This window comes from Mandrillus leucophaeus, unplaced genomic scaffold (assembly GCF_000951045.1).
Source record: "Mandrillus leucophaeus isolate KB7577 unplaced genomic scaffold, Mleu.le_1.0 Scaffold143, whole genome shotgun sequence".
Taxonomy (NCBI): domain Eukaryota; kingdom Metazoa; phylum Chordata; class Mammalia; order Primates; family Cercopithecidae; genus Mandrillus; species Mandrillus leucophaeus.
In genome coordinates, this window is record NW_012101399.1 from 4021820 (window position 1) to 4037285 (window position 15466).

At 37.2% G+C, this 15466-nt stretch overlaps 1 protein-coding gene across 1 annotated transcript in view; it reads right to left on the reverse strand.

Moving 5' to 3' along the window:
• Nucleotides 1-13134, reverse strand: part of MFSD6 (major facilitator superfamily domain containing 6) — a 79759-nt gene extending 66625 nt beyond the window's left edge. Inside the window, exon 1 of the mRNA XM_011974225.1 lies at nucleotides 13010-13134. The gene's annotated coding sequence lies outside the window, so the exon portion shown is untranslated. The remainder of the gene's footprint in view (nucleotides 1-13009) is intronic.
• Between the last annotated feature and the right edge of the window lie 2332 nt (nucleotides 13135-15466).

Here is a 15466-nt window from a genome sequence, read left to right on the forward strand (position 1 = left end):
AAGATCCACAGTCTCATAAAATAATACCCAAAATGTCTTGCTTTCAATCAAAAATCATACATCACACCAAGAACCAGGAAGATCTCAAATTGAATGGAGAAAGACAATCAATGGATGCCAACACTGAGATGACAGGAACGACATCCATTTTAAAAACAACCATCATTTGGAAATAATAGACACTGGGGACTCCAAAAATGGGGAGAATGGAAAGGGGATGAGGGCTGAAAAAATGCCTGTTGTGTAAAATGTTCAATATTTGGGCGATGGGTACACTAGAAGCCCAATCCCTGCCACTACACAATATACCCATGTAACAAACATGCATTGTGCCTCCTGAATTTGAAATATTTTTTAAAAGCCATCCTAAAAATGCTTAAATATGCAATTATAAACATGCTTGAAACAAAATCAAAAAATAGAAAGTCTCAGCAAAGAAATGTAAGAAAAAAATGGAAAACTTAGAACTGGAAAATACAATAACCAAATAAATCTTAATGGATGCACTTAATAGCAGAATGGAGGGGACAGAGGGATTAATGAGTGAATTGGGATACAGAACAATAAGCATTACACAATCTGAACAGAGAGAAAATAAACTGAAAGAGGCTTAAGGACCTATGAGACTGTAACTAAAGATCTAATGTTCATGTCATCATAGTTCTGGAAGGTGAGGAGAAAAAAAGGGGGTGAAAAAGTTGTCAAAGAAGTAAAGGCTGAAAACTTCTCAAACTGGCAAAAGACATAAACCTACAGATTCCAGAAACTGAGCAATCCCAACAGGATAAACCTAAAACAAAATACCCACACCAAAACATATCATAGTCAAACTTCTGAAAACTAAAGGCAAGGAAAAAAATTTTGAAAGCAGAGAGACACAATGTACTGATGGGAGAAAAACAATTGAAATGATAGCAGATTTCTGAGAAACCACAGATACCAGAAGTGGCACAATTTTTTTTTAAGTGCTAAAAGAAAAGAATTGTTAATGCAAAATACTATGTCCAGAAAAAAGACTGTCCAAAAAAACAGAAAACTACTAATATCCCTGGTAAATCTAAATACAAGAACCCTTAAGAAAATAATTAGAAAAGAGAATTTAGCAACATATAAAAAGAATTATACACCATGACCAAGTGTGGTTGATTCCAGAAATACAAGGCTGATGCAATATTTGAAAGTCAGTCAATTTAATCTACCATGTTAATAAGCTAAAGAAGAAAAATTACTTGAGCTTACCAATCAATACAGAAAAACATTTGATAAAATTAAATATTCATTCCGATAATAACTTCAACTGCAGCCAAATACCACAGAAAAAGTCTCAGAAAATAGGTTCTGAGATAAAAATCTCAGAAAAATAGGAACAGAGGGGAATGTTCTCAGTTTGACAAAGATCACCTACGGAAATCCATGGGTAACACTGCACTCCATGGTGAAAGACTGAATGCTTTTTCTCTAAGATAGGGAACAAGGCAAGACTGTCTGTTCTCATCATTCTTATGCAATACAATGCTGGAAGTTCTCACCAGTGCAATAGGAAATAAAAGAAAACAAAAGACGTACAGATCAAAAACGAAGAAACTGTCCCTATTTGCAGTTAACATGACTAGGTAGAAAATCCCAAGAAACCTATAAATAAACTTCTAGAACTAATAAGTGAGTTCAGCAAGTTCACAGGATACAAGATAAACATACAATAATTAATTGTATTTCTATATGCTAGCAATGAACACAAGGACACCAAAATTATAACACCATTTACAACTGTTTAAAAAAGAAACACTTGGGTATATATTTTAAAAATGTGTAAAAGGCCTTATGCTGAAAACCATAAAATGCTGATGAAAGAAATCAAAGAGCTAAATAAATGGATCCATATTTATGAATTTCAGTTCTCCTCAAATTGATATACAGGTTTAACACAACTCCTATCAAAATCTCAGCAACATATTTTTGTAGATATAGACAAGATTTTAAAATTTATACAGAAAAGGAAAGAAATGAATAGCTAAAGCAGTTTTGAAAAAGATTATATAGCTATGCATTAATTAAGACCGTGTGGTATTAGCAGAAGGACAGACACACAGATCAGTGTAACAGAATAGAGAACCCAGAACAAATCCACACAAATATGCCAACTATTTTTAAACAAAGATGCAAAAACAATTCAATGGTGGAAAGGTAACCTTTCAACAAATGGTGCTGAGGTATTAGACATCCATGGGCAAAAAACTGAACCTCGGCCAGGCATGGTGGCTCACGCCTGTAATCCTAGCACTTCTGTGGCCAAGGCAGGCGGATCACCTGAGGTCAGGAGTTCAAGACCAGCCTGACCAACATGGAGAAACCCTGTCTCTACTAAAAATACAAAATTAGTTGGGCATGGTAGCAGGCGCCTGTAATCCCAGCTACTTAGGAGGCTGAGGCAGGAGAATCACTTGAACCTGGGAGGCAGAGGTTGCAGTGAGCCGAGATAGAGCCACTGCACTCCAGCCTGGGCAATAAGAGTGAAACTCCGTCTGAAAAAAAATAAATAAATAATGAACCTCAACCTAAGTCTTACACCTTATACAAATATTAACTCAAAATGGATCATTAACTTAACTATACAATTTGAAACTATAAAACATTTAGAAAAAAAAATGAATAAGAAAATCTTTAGCCTCTAGTGCTAGGCAGAGTTTCTAGACTTAACACCAGTAACATGATCCATAAAAGGAAAAACTAATGTTAGACTTCATTAAAATTTAAAACTTTTGCTCTACAAAAGCCCCTGCAAAGAGGATGAAAACACAAGCTACAGACTGTGAGAAAATACTTGGAAACCACAAATCCAGTGAAGGATTAGTTTCTAGAATATATAAAGAATTCTCCAAACTCAACAAACAATCCAATTAGAAAATGGACAAAAGACATAAAGAGACATTTCACTGAAGAGGATAGACAGGATATATAGATGCCTAGATACAAATGAAAAGATGTTCAACATCATTAATGATTAGGGAAATGTAAATTAAAACCATGATGCTATATCACCACACGTCTATAAGAACTGTTAAAATAAAAATAGGAATAACACTGAATTCTGATAAGGAGGCACAACTACCAAATTACTCATACACTGTGGGTGGGGATGTAAAATCGTACACCCCTCTAGAAAGCAGTTTAGCAGTTTCTTATAAAACTAAATACATGATTACAATACAACCCAGTAATTATACTTCTGGGAATTTATTCCAGATAAATGAAAACTTATTTTCACACAGAATCCCGTGCATAAATGTTTACAGCAGCTTTCTTCATAATAGCCAAAAAGTGGAGACAACCCAAAAGCCCTTCAAAGGACGGAAGGACTAAACAAATTATACTACAGCTTGACTATGGGATATTACGCAGCAATAAAAAGGAGCAAATGACTGATACATGCAATAATCTGGATAAATTTCCAGATAATTATAAAGAATGAAAAAATCCTATCTCAAAACATTACATACTGTATGATTCTATTCATATAACATTCTTGAAATGACAAAATCATTGAAATAGAGACAGACAGGTGATTGCCAGGAATTCACTAGAGAGTAGGGACAGCAGGGAAGTAGAGGTGGCTATACAAGGGCAACATGAGGGACCTTGGTGGTGACAGAGAGAAATATTCTGTATCTTGACTGCCTCAATGTCAATTGTGCTATTGTGCTATAGTTTTGCAAGATGTTATCACTGGGGAAAAGTCAGGGGGTACAGGATACATAGGACATGGCTCTGTTAATTTCTAACGACTATATGTGAATCCACAATGATCTCAAAATAAAGTTTAATTAAAAGAAGTTAGGATAGGGGTTACCCTTAAGGGATACAGTGACTAGAAGGAATTTTGGGGTGCTGATAACATATTTTACCTAGGGCTTTATTTCATGACGTGTTCACTTTGTAAAAACTCAATGAACTATAGTATTCTACAACAAAAGAACTTAATATGAAGAAAAAAAGATGAAAATAGGAGAAAAAAATTAGACAGATACAGCATCTCCCAGGAAGTAGAACATCTAGAAAATAATAACTCCAAGAAGGAAAAACAGAAAAAAATTAAGGGAAGAAAACTTTAAAATTTCAAGAAAATGCCTCAAAACTGAAAGATAAGAGTTGTCTAAGTGAAATGACCCACCTAGTACCTAACACAATGGATAAAAGTAGATACAAGACAAAGCACATCATCAACATTTCAGAATACCAGGATAAACGAATTACCTTACAAACTTTCAAAGAATAAAATATTTCACATAATAAGGATCAGGAATGAGAATGGCTTCAGATATCTCAACAACATCACAATCTATATGTAGCCAAATTATTACTTGAGTTTATGGGTGAAATAAAGACATTTTACGCATTCAATTTCTCACAAAATTGATCTCTTATGTACCCTTTCTCAGGTTGTGTTCCACCAGAACAAAAGGATAAATCAAGCAAAAGACAGACATGGGATATACGAAATAAGAGATCTAACATGGGAGAGAAGCAATGGGAATACAGGAATGACAGAACTGGAGATCCCAGGATGACAGCTCTGTACCAGACACAAGGGCAACCAGTCTAGTGGGAACAGGACTGAAGGTTTCAGGAGAGACCGTCAGGAAAATGACACTGGTAGAATACCAATACACCTGAAAGTCCTAAGAGGAAATTTAGATGGCTGGTGAAACATTCAGGGATGAATAACTGATAAATACAGAGAAAGTTAAATAGAACACTACAAGAAAACAGAGTTGCACAGAAAAAGAAAAAAAATGCAGTTTACTGCATGTCTCTGTTATGATTACACAATCATACAAATGCAAACATGAATACTGAACTAACCAAAATTGCCTTATAGCTACGTTGGAAAGTCAAAGTAATGAGAAAGCTGGACTTTCTCATTAGAGAGTCAGGAGCAAAAGAGAGAGTTAACTCGGTTTCTTGCATAGTGGGAAGACACTAGACGTTATCTAGTGTCTTTAAATAAAATTAAAGTCAAGAAATACAGATGCAAGAATTTTATTTAAAGACATACAGGTGATAATCCTACTACTTTGGGAGGCCAAGGCAAGAGGATCAATTGAGGTCAGGAATTCAAAACCAGTCTGGGCAACATAGCGAGATCCCATCTCTAAAAAAAAAATTTTTTTTTTAAGTTAGTTGGGTATGGTGGTGCATGCTTGCAGTCCTAGCTACCTGGGAGGCTGAGGTGCCCAGGACACAGTGAGCTATGATCATACCACTGCACTCAGCCTGGGGCGAGACATGTCTCAAATATAGACAGGTGAATATCAAAATAATTGCAGAAAAAGTAGTTGCCTCTGGGAGGAGAAATAAAAAGAGCACAGAAGTCTGTTTTTTGTTTTGGTTTGTAATAAACTTTGTAAACATGTTCATTTTTTTAACTTCATACATCTATAACTCTCACTTTAAAAATGAAAACTAAGAAAGTAATATGCAGTCATGTGAGTTTTGTCTTTACAAATGACATTAAAGCCAACTACTAACACCCTTCTATCACTAACTAAATATTTTTCAGAGTTGTACAGAATGTCTGACTGTTTCAATTCTAATTAGGGGCCTTAGAGTGGACTTTAATTAATTATTCTACATAAATCATCTGCTGAATCTTCACCAGGTAGATCAGAGAAGGACACAAAGTCCTCTTTAACAGGCATAATTTCCTGAATTGTCCAAGTGATGATGAAGAACTGATGCCCATGTGCTGATTCAAAAATGGAAATATCTTACATTAAAATATTGATGTAAACCTTGATGAGTGACTTTCTCCCAAAATATTCTTTCCTCTCCACCTTATGCAAATGATTTTTTAGTATCATAAGGTTACACAAGGCTTCTCTGGTTACATAAGTCCAGATGTTAAGTAGTTCTCACAGTATCAACAAATTCAAAGTCGTTATGGAAATGTTTCTGTAATGCCATTCAGTATCTCATATATAAATGTCATACTCAGTAACTTTTATATGAATTTCAAATCTCAAAAGACAAACAAAAACTGTTTAAATCCAGGACATTATTTTTTTTTACTCAATATGTTCAGGTCATACTTAGATTTTGGTGAAAAGGAACCAAATCATGGAGAAATCACATTATAAACACAGTTATGAAATAAAGCATAATAAATAAAGTGTAACCACAGGATCAGGGACAAAAAGAAACCAAAAACAAGTATATCCCAATGTAGAGCATCTTTGGTTGAAGTGGATTATATTTAATTTGTCATAAGGAATGACAGAACAAATACAAAGAGCAGTAAAAATATTTATATGCTGGACGAGACAATCTGTTTATAAAGTGAAAGGAGATTTTGTTTATTGAGAGGTTGATATGGACTGAATGTCTGCAGCCCCTCCAAAATTAATAAGTTGAAGCCCTAAACCCCAGTATGATGGTATTTGGAGGTAGCCCCATTTGGAGGTAATTAGGTTGAGAAGAGGTCATGAGATAGGACCTTTCTGATGGGATTAATGCCCTTATAAGAGGAGGCAACTCTCTCTCTACCCACATAGCAAGAAGGCAGCTATCTGGTAGCCAGGAAGAGGGCCCTCAACAGGAACAGGGCCTACTCGCACCTTGATGTTGGACTTCTCAGTCTCCAGAACTGTGAGAAATAAACTGTGGTTCAAGCAACCCTGTCTATATATGGTATTTTGTTATAGCAGCCTGAGCAAACTAAGACAGTGAGCAATGAACATGAATCAATTCAGTTAATATTTTGTTTTTAATGTCTGAGTCTTAACATTAAAAAAAAACAACTTGAAAACACAGAGTTAAGAAGACATTTCTAATTATATACACAATTAACTTACGATCTTCTCTGGGAAATATTCTCTATTGCAGGTTTGCAGTTAATCCTAATCGGATAAGGAAGGCTTTGTTTACTTTTTAGGAAAGCAGAAGTCTTCTCACTTAGAACAGTCTAATGATAGTAATCAATACCACTATTGTGAAAATATAACACAGACTTCTAAAACCTGGAAAGCTATCGTACCAGTACTTACACTGAGTCATTCAAACAGCAGGTACTTCTGAATTATTGATGAGAGGCAATGAAATCATTCTTTTTAAAACTGATAGCTTTCTTCATTATGTATTTAAATCAAAACTGCTCATATATCGAGTTATCCACAAATATATGAGAGTATGAAAACGGATTCAACTTTTGAAGAAAGAAACCCTGAGATCAAATACATTATTTGGAATAATTGCCAAATGTTAGGTTTACAAACAAGATGACAATGTGTGCTATAACACAGCAGTGATATAATTATCAGTGATGGAGAGCAAACAATCCCTGGATACCACAAAAGGGACACTCTTCCTTGTGCCGTGGCCATCATAACTCAGTGTTGCCTAGTGACGAGGACTGAAGCTGCAAAGCAGGGAAATTGACTTCTCAAACCCTTGCAGCTAGCTCTGTCTTGTCAACTGTTATTGGCCAACATTCTCAATGCCTTTGGGAAACGTGAGTCCCAGAGCTGGACTCTTAACTACTGCTGCAATTATGACCAGTATAGACATAGGGAAACCACTGCAAAAGAGCGTTAGAATCTAGATATTCACACACCACACTTGAACATTCAGTTCAACCCCCGGCTTCTTCTGGGATAGAGCTTCTTCCAGAGATACAGTGTACAAGGTCAATTCCCATAGATCTTTATTTTTCCATCAGGATTGCCTTAGCATCTGCTAGACATTTAGCCAATGTCATGAAAAATATATATAAGGTTAGTTTTATAACAGTCACATAGGCTACAAGGGCACTGGTCTGTGCAAAGATGAATGACTATTTTGGAATCTTCCTTTTCCTTTCAGAGCATTTTGACATGGTTCCTTTATGGCAAAGCCAAATGATGAAAGAAACAAAACTAGTCTGAGTCCTGTCAGCCCAGTTTCCAGCTTCAGCCCTCCAGGCACTCAGCACTGCCCACAAGCTCCCCAGAGCTGCTACTAGCAGCATTCCATTGGGATTGAAACTCCTCCCAGCAACTAAAGCCTGGCACCCTTGTCATTCTTTTTTTTTCCTTTTTGTTTTTAGACAGGGTCTCCTTCTGTCCCCCAGGCTGGAGTGCAGTGGCACAATCACAGCTCACTGCAGCCTCAACCTCCTGGACTCAAGTGATCCTCCCACCTTAGCCTCCCAAGTAGCTGGGACTATTGGCATACACCACCACACTCGGCTATTCTTTTTAGTTGTTTGTGGAGACAGGGTCTCACTATATTGCCCAGGCTGGTCTTGAACTCCTGGGCTCAAGTGATCCATTTGCCTCAGCCTCCCAAAGTGCTGGAATTACAGCTGTGGGCCACTGCGCCCAACCACTCTTGTCATTCTGGTGGACCTTCTCAGGCTCCTAGTAAAACCTGAGTGCTAGATCACAGGAAAGCTGATCCACAACCTTGGTTGCCCCATCTTAACAACATATTTGCACTTTAACAGGGATTCAGTGGGCTATACTATCATACTATTACCAACTACAACAACACTTAAGTAACACTTGCGATGACCCTGGCATGCATTACCTCATTTCATCCTCATAACAGTTCTCTGGGGTGGAAATGATTACTTTCCCAGTTTTACAGATGAGGAACCTATGGCAGAGAGAAGGCAAATAACCAGCCCAAAGTCACATAGGGAATGAGTAACAGTGCTGCTCTTAGCAGGTCTGACTCTCAGTGGACTGTATAACTATGAGACAGGGATGCCAAAAATTAGGTCTTAGGCCTCAAAGACTTGGTTTGTCATTGACAAGATAAACCTAAAATACCTCTCTCTCTCTCTCTCACTCACACACACACACACCCCCCCACACACCCACCACTAAAGGGTTAAATGAAAAGTCAGAATAATGGAAGAAAAGCCACATAGTCCTATATAATTTATTAACTAAAAGATATTAGGGACATTAGGCATGCTTCCGGAGTTCCAAGTAGGGTGTCCATACTTCAGACAGGGGTTGTCAGGAAAATGAGGGCTTAAACTGAACCCTGAAAGATGGGCAGGATTCACTTAGGCAAAGATGAGTGGGAAAACTATTCCAGGGTAGAGGAAAGAAAAGGCAGCAGAGGATCCATAAAAGATTTATTCCAGGACTAAAGGGCATATGAGGCCACCCAGACAGCAACAGACGGCACAGGGCCTTGAATACCAGGCTGCGGGACGACAGAACACAAAATACAGTGGAATTATACTGAAAAAAAGACATGAATTTGAACAACCAAAAAAACCCTACAGCTATAGATCGAGCACCCTTTAGTAGGTAGGGCACATGCTGGAGGCCACAGAGTCCCTGTCATGACACCCAGAGGCGAGAAGAAGACGGGGGGGCACACACAATTACAACACCCTGTGCTAAATGTTCAAACAGGAGCAAGCACAGGTGAGGTACACAGAGGGTCTCTGGGGTGGAGCCTCAAGCCAATCTTAAAGGATGAATAGATGGCAGGGTTTTGCTACTGCAACCTTGCTAAGGATTTCCCAACATCTGAACTTTCATTTTGGTGTACTGATCTTATCGTTTATGATCCAGTACTGAAGTCCTGTGATGGCATCATTTCAGAACAAACAGTACTTTATGAATTCACTATATCTAATGGACCTTTCATAACATCTGGAAATATAATACACTGGAAACATTTTCCTGACTCCTTCCTCTACTTCTAGAGATTGTTCTCACATCTACTGTAGGATTTATAGGTAATTTTATTGCTATCTTTTTACAGATATCTCATCTGCCCAACAAGACTGTATAACCCTCAAGGGAGGAATCTAGTACATAACGTATTGCCCTTTACCCCTGTAAGCCCTCAATACTGTTTATTTTTGACAAGCACCTGATGACAATATATATATAAATGTTTATTAAAGTTTAACATGATCAAAAATTAATTTTAGGAAGTAGAGTCAAAAGAAGTCCCAGTTTCGTCCCCCGGCTTTGATAAATCAGTGCCTCTTTAAGCCTCCTTTTCCATACAAACTTAAGTCAATTAACTCCCAGAAGGGTTCTAGAGCTTAAATGAAATAAAGTATGAGAAAGCAATTCTGTTAATGTAAAAGCAACATATGAACATTTGGTGTTAGTGGTAGTTGTAGTTTTATTCCAGCTATTTCATTAAAACTCTGGGTCTTACTTTGCAATTATGCCAAAAGCACTTTTCCCAGAATTATTTGGCACCACCCTTGAACTGGGCCAGCATTTTATCCATCTATGCTCATGAATTTATGCTCATGTCTGTTTTCATGTCTACAGCCTGATGGGGGGCTGTGAGGCACTGGTTCACTGGAGAACGCACTATTGTATTATGGACTGGAATGATAATTCATTATCTCCAGGAAAGAAATAACTATTCATTTAAAATAAAATCTTCTGTGGAAACATTTTACTTATATTTGTAACATCATAAATCTGAAAGAAAGGACCTGAAATCCTCTCTAACATTTACTTTCAACCTGCTAACAGGGTGAAAAAGGAACAAATTATTTTGATCTCATAAGGGTTGGAGGAAATAGCTTATAACCATAAAAGTGGCTTTAGTAATAAAGACCAACTAGATTTTCACTTTCACTTTGTGGAAGAAAATAATTAAATGCCAATTAAAAATGTATAATTTAGGTTCTTCAGACCTTATTAGTCATCATGAAGCAGATTCCTATTTATTAGTTTTAGACTCCTGATTAAATATTGTGCCAATATAGCATAATTTATAATATAAATTTGAAGCAGGCCCCAGAACTTCATTTCCTTCTACCTTTCAAATAAGCTTCCTGTCTTAGAACAAGCCCAGCAGGAGGAACAAGTAACAGTTCACATTACAGAGTGAAAAAAAAATTTTTTTTAGAAAAGATATTTATATCTTGTTTCTCCAACAAAAGAATTCCATAGATGTTCAAGATACAAAGTGAAATTAATTGAATTTGCTGCTGGTACTCTGCATTTATTTGTTAAGAAGGAATACAATGTAGGGATTTAAGGGGGTCACAGAAGCTTTGTGACAGTAATGTACATTCATCTATTTCTAAACAAGTATCAGTAGCCAGGTGGGGCAACAAAATTGTTTGTTCAGGGTAACCAAATTAATGAAAAGGCAAGGTTTCCAATATTCACTGTATTTCAATTACTGAAACTTAAAACCCTTTCCCCATTGAAATAATATTACAAATAGCAAGAGTACCCAAGTTAACTGAACTAACAGTGCTAAGAAGCTGAGGGTCACAGAGTACATACTTTCTTTTGTTTTTTGTTTTTTTGGAGACAGAGTCTCACTCTATCGCCCAGGCTGGAGTGCAATGGCACAATCTTGGCACACTGCAACCTCCCAGAGTGCATACTTTTTAAGGGGAAATTCTTCCTACTTTTCAGTCTGGGATGCCAGCAACACATCTCACCAAGGCACCCCCACCCCGAGCTTCAGGACCTACTCACTCCCCTAGAGCGGTGAGCCACAGCAGCATGCCTGGGATCCCCAGCCACTGGCTTCCTCCAGGGCAATGGTTCCAACATGTGAGAACCATGGAGTTATTGCCAGGGTTCTCTGATAGCCCTAACTATATGTCACACTTAAATACATACATTGAACTGATTTTCAAATGTACATTGGTGCTACCATCATACATTTATTTCTCTAATAAACATTAACGCAATTCTTATTAGCTTTCTATCATTATACATCTTCTCAGATAGGACACCCTAAAAGCACAGCTATGACATGTGGGAGCCTGCGAATGCTGTAACATTAAAATGGTGTCTTCAGATTCCTTATAAGTGATAGGACAGGTAAAACGTTAGCAGAAGAGAGGAAAGAGGAAGTCCCGAACTTGATCAGCACCATCACAGGCCATAGCAAGTTAACACTTACCATTTGAAAGCTGTCTCCATATAAAATTATCTACTATTTTAATACACAAGATTTGTTTCTTTGTCAGGAAACTAATTTGGGAAATCTCAGATTTCTTATCTTTTCATAGCATAAAACAAAGGATTTTTAAAAGCTCGGTGATTGAAAGCAGTTATTTAAGGTTTCACAGAAAGATTTCCTCAATAAATTATAGTTTGTCATACTTTAGAAACAATTTAGACCGAATGTACACTTTTTTAAAAGAAAAAATTACAATTCAATTTGAAAGGTTTGTTTTGTTTTTATACCTACTTATGTGAATCCCTCTTTTATACACAAATACACAATCTTTTCAGAAAAGAACTTAGGTAAATACAATTAGTATAGGATTATAAGTCCAAAATCTAAAAATCCTAGGAACACAGAAAAATAAGACTGGAAAAATAAGAATTATAATGAGAAACAAAAGCACAACTCTGGGTATTAGTAATATAACATTAGGTTGTAGTTCTAGTATATGCATTATATTAATACCATATTTATAATGGGTCCTTGATAAATGCTTATTCAAGATTGCTGCTATCACTTGGCTATTTCAACACTATTAGACACTCAGGAAGTCAAGAAGGTTAAAGAAAGCACAATCTATACACAAGGCAGTTTAAACAGAAATGTGTGGGTGCTTCTTTCTCAGAACTTTTAAGAGTTTACAACTGAGACCAGAATATAGATCTCAAGGTTTATAACACACTTTCCTGTAGCCCTGGACTATCCTCAGTTATTTTTACTTACATCCCCTAAATGTGCTACAGTCTAAAAGAATAATTTATATCCTTAGTACATTCCCATATATGTAATTTAAAATTGTTTTATTTTGCTATTAGGGTTCTGATAACTTGAGAATTACCATAAGCTATCAATTCTAATGATATAATTACTTTCAGAAAAAGGTTTATTACTTAGCCCATAAAAGAAAAAAGTGGCTGAGCACAGTGGCTCACATCTGTAATCCCAGCACTTTGGGAGACAGTGGTGGCAGGACCGCTTGAAGCCAGGAGTTCAAGACCAGCATGGGCTGTTAAGCAAGATCCCATGTCAGAAAACTTTTTTATAATGAGTCAGGCATGGTGGTTCACACCTGTGGTTCTAGCTACTCAGGAGGCCAAGGCAGGAGAATCACTTGAGCCCAGGAGTTCAAGGCTGCAGTGAACGAGGATCACTCCATTGCACTCCGGCCTGGGTAACTGAGAGACACCCTGTCTGTAAAAAAATAAAAATAAAAAAGAGAGATACTTGAACATACATACCATACCAATAATTTTTTAAATGGAAATATTCAATGCTGGTGAGTATGAGAATTGACAGGCTCTGTCATTTACTGAGAGTAAAAATATAAACTTTCTGAAAAGCAAAGACTTAAATGTAAAGATTTTTATTGCAACAGTTTTCACAATAATCACAACTGAAACAAAGTAAGTGATTGATAATAAGGACAGTTAAATAAGTTATAGTGAAAATAGGTAAACAAGCTATAGAGAAAAAAAAATCTTATATCCATATGATGGGAAAATAGAACTTAACTACTTGGGAAAATGCATCATGTTAAATGAAAGAGCAGGACACAAACCTCTAGATATAGTACAGTTTATATTTGTAAATCTATGTGGTTCAAATAAAATGTATTTTAGAAAAAGACTCGATGAAAATGATACCAAAATGTTATCAGGGATTATCTCTGAGTAGTAAAATTTGGACCTATTTAATATTTTTCTTTTACTTGGCTGGATTTTTTAAAAATTATTACTTATCACTTTAAAAATATACACTTAAAAAGGAATTATTTTAAATATAAAACATTTGAGTGACAACTGGGATGTCCTTGTTCCAGGAGTTCCTGAAAAACTATAGAGTTATTAAATTGAGGTCTGAATCATTCATCTAATGCCTTGTGCTTCTCAGTATACACAATTGAAAGGGACTGTCACAAGGACTTCGAGACACTCTTAAAAGACATACACACCTTTAACAGGGAGCCTCATTACACAGAAAATACAATTGAAACATGTGTCATGTTTACTCATTCAAAAGAACGATAATAAAGTCTTTTATTTAAACTCCCTTATAAATGTGAATTGGGGCATATTTGTTCATTAGTTAAACACAATTGCACAGGCATGATTTTGAAATAGAATTAAGAAAGGCACTCTATGATAGCTAAAGAAGCTTGCCTTTGCTGAATTGGAGCATGTTCATCAAGAACACAGCACTTCTTTATTTTATATTCCAGGATACATGTGCAGGACATGCAGGTTTGTTACATAGGCAAACGTGTGCCATGGTGGTTTGCAGCACCTAAGTATTAAGCCCCACATGATTTGTTATTTATCCTGATGCTCTCTCTCCCCCCACCACCCCACCCGCCAGATAGGCCCCAGGAACACAGTACTCCTTAAAAGTCATAGGCAGCATGCATGTCACTTTGTATGATTCTGCTTTATGTGTTTTGTGTGGTGGCTTCTTCCTTTGCTCTACATGACAGAAACGTGTGTACCTTGAGGCCAAGTATGTTCTACTTTAACTTTGTCCCTAAAAGTGCCCTGAACAGTTAAGAATTCCCAGCATGACTCATAGAGACTCACTCCTGCCACTGCTCCAGTGCTCAGTTTGTCCTGGAATCCTGGGCCCTACCTGCCATGTCTCTCCTCTTCACCCCACAGTATAGCAGGGCTCATGGTACATTGGTTTATTGGAGCTCAGAGAGAGCAGACCCCGTGCAGAGTGGAGTGCACCTGCCTGTGGAGGAAGGTCTCTCTACATAACCAACACAGACTGCTAACTACCAGTCCAGGCTCGTCACTCACTTTCCTTTGGCACGGTTAACCCACACATCGGGCTTGTTCAGGCAGCACCAGTGCCTCCTTTTTATCCTCCTCACAGCCACCCACCAGAGCTCCCTCTGCCCACTGCTGATTCATAGTGTCCCTGTCTTTCCCCCATCCCACTCTTGGTCTCAGATCAAAATGCTTCCAAACATTTCCTCAGAGTCATTCAGAGTTGGACTTTCCTGTTTTGTACTTGCCAAATGTTTCCTGAATTGGTCTCTCATTCTAAAACATGCTCCACAACGAATGTCAAAGAAAGCCATCTCTGCCCCCTTAATTCAATTTTTTCCACATCTCTTGAACATGGTTTAAAAACCTGCTAAATTTCTTCCCATTTTTGCCCCATTCTCTCGCATTCTATCCCACCCCTCCCATTCTAAAATGCAGCAGGACCACCAGGTCACAAGGTAATACAGAACTCTCACTCACATCTCTTAACACAGTCATCAACACGTGGCTCAGCTAGATTTACATCATAATGGATCAAGGCAGACAGAGGCTACTTTGAACACATACAACATTGGGATGTAGTTTTTGTTGGTGGTGAGGTAGAGGTGGGGGTTCGGGAGGGTGTGCTCTTTTTAAAGCCGTAATGTAGCAACCAGTATCTATAGCAGGCACATATTAATATATAGACTTAAGGTTTAGGTGTTCCATGTTTGTAATTATTTATTATTTGTTTGGCTTTTCTGTTTTGGCCTCTGCACCAACAA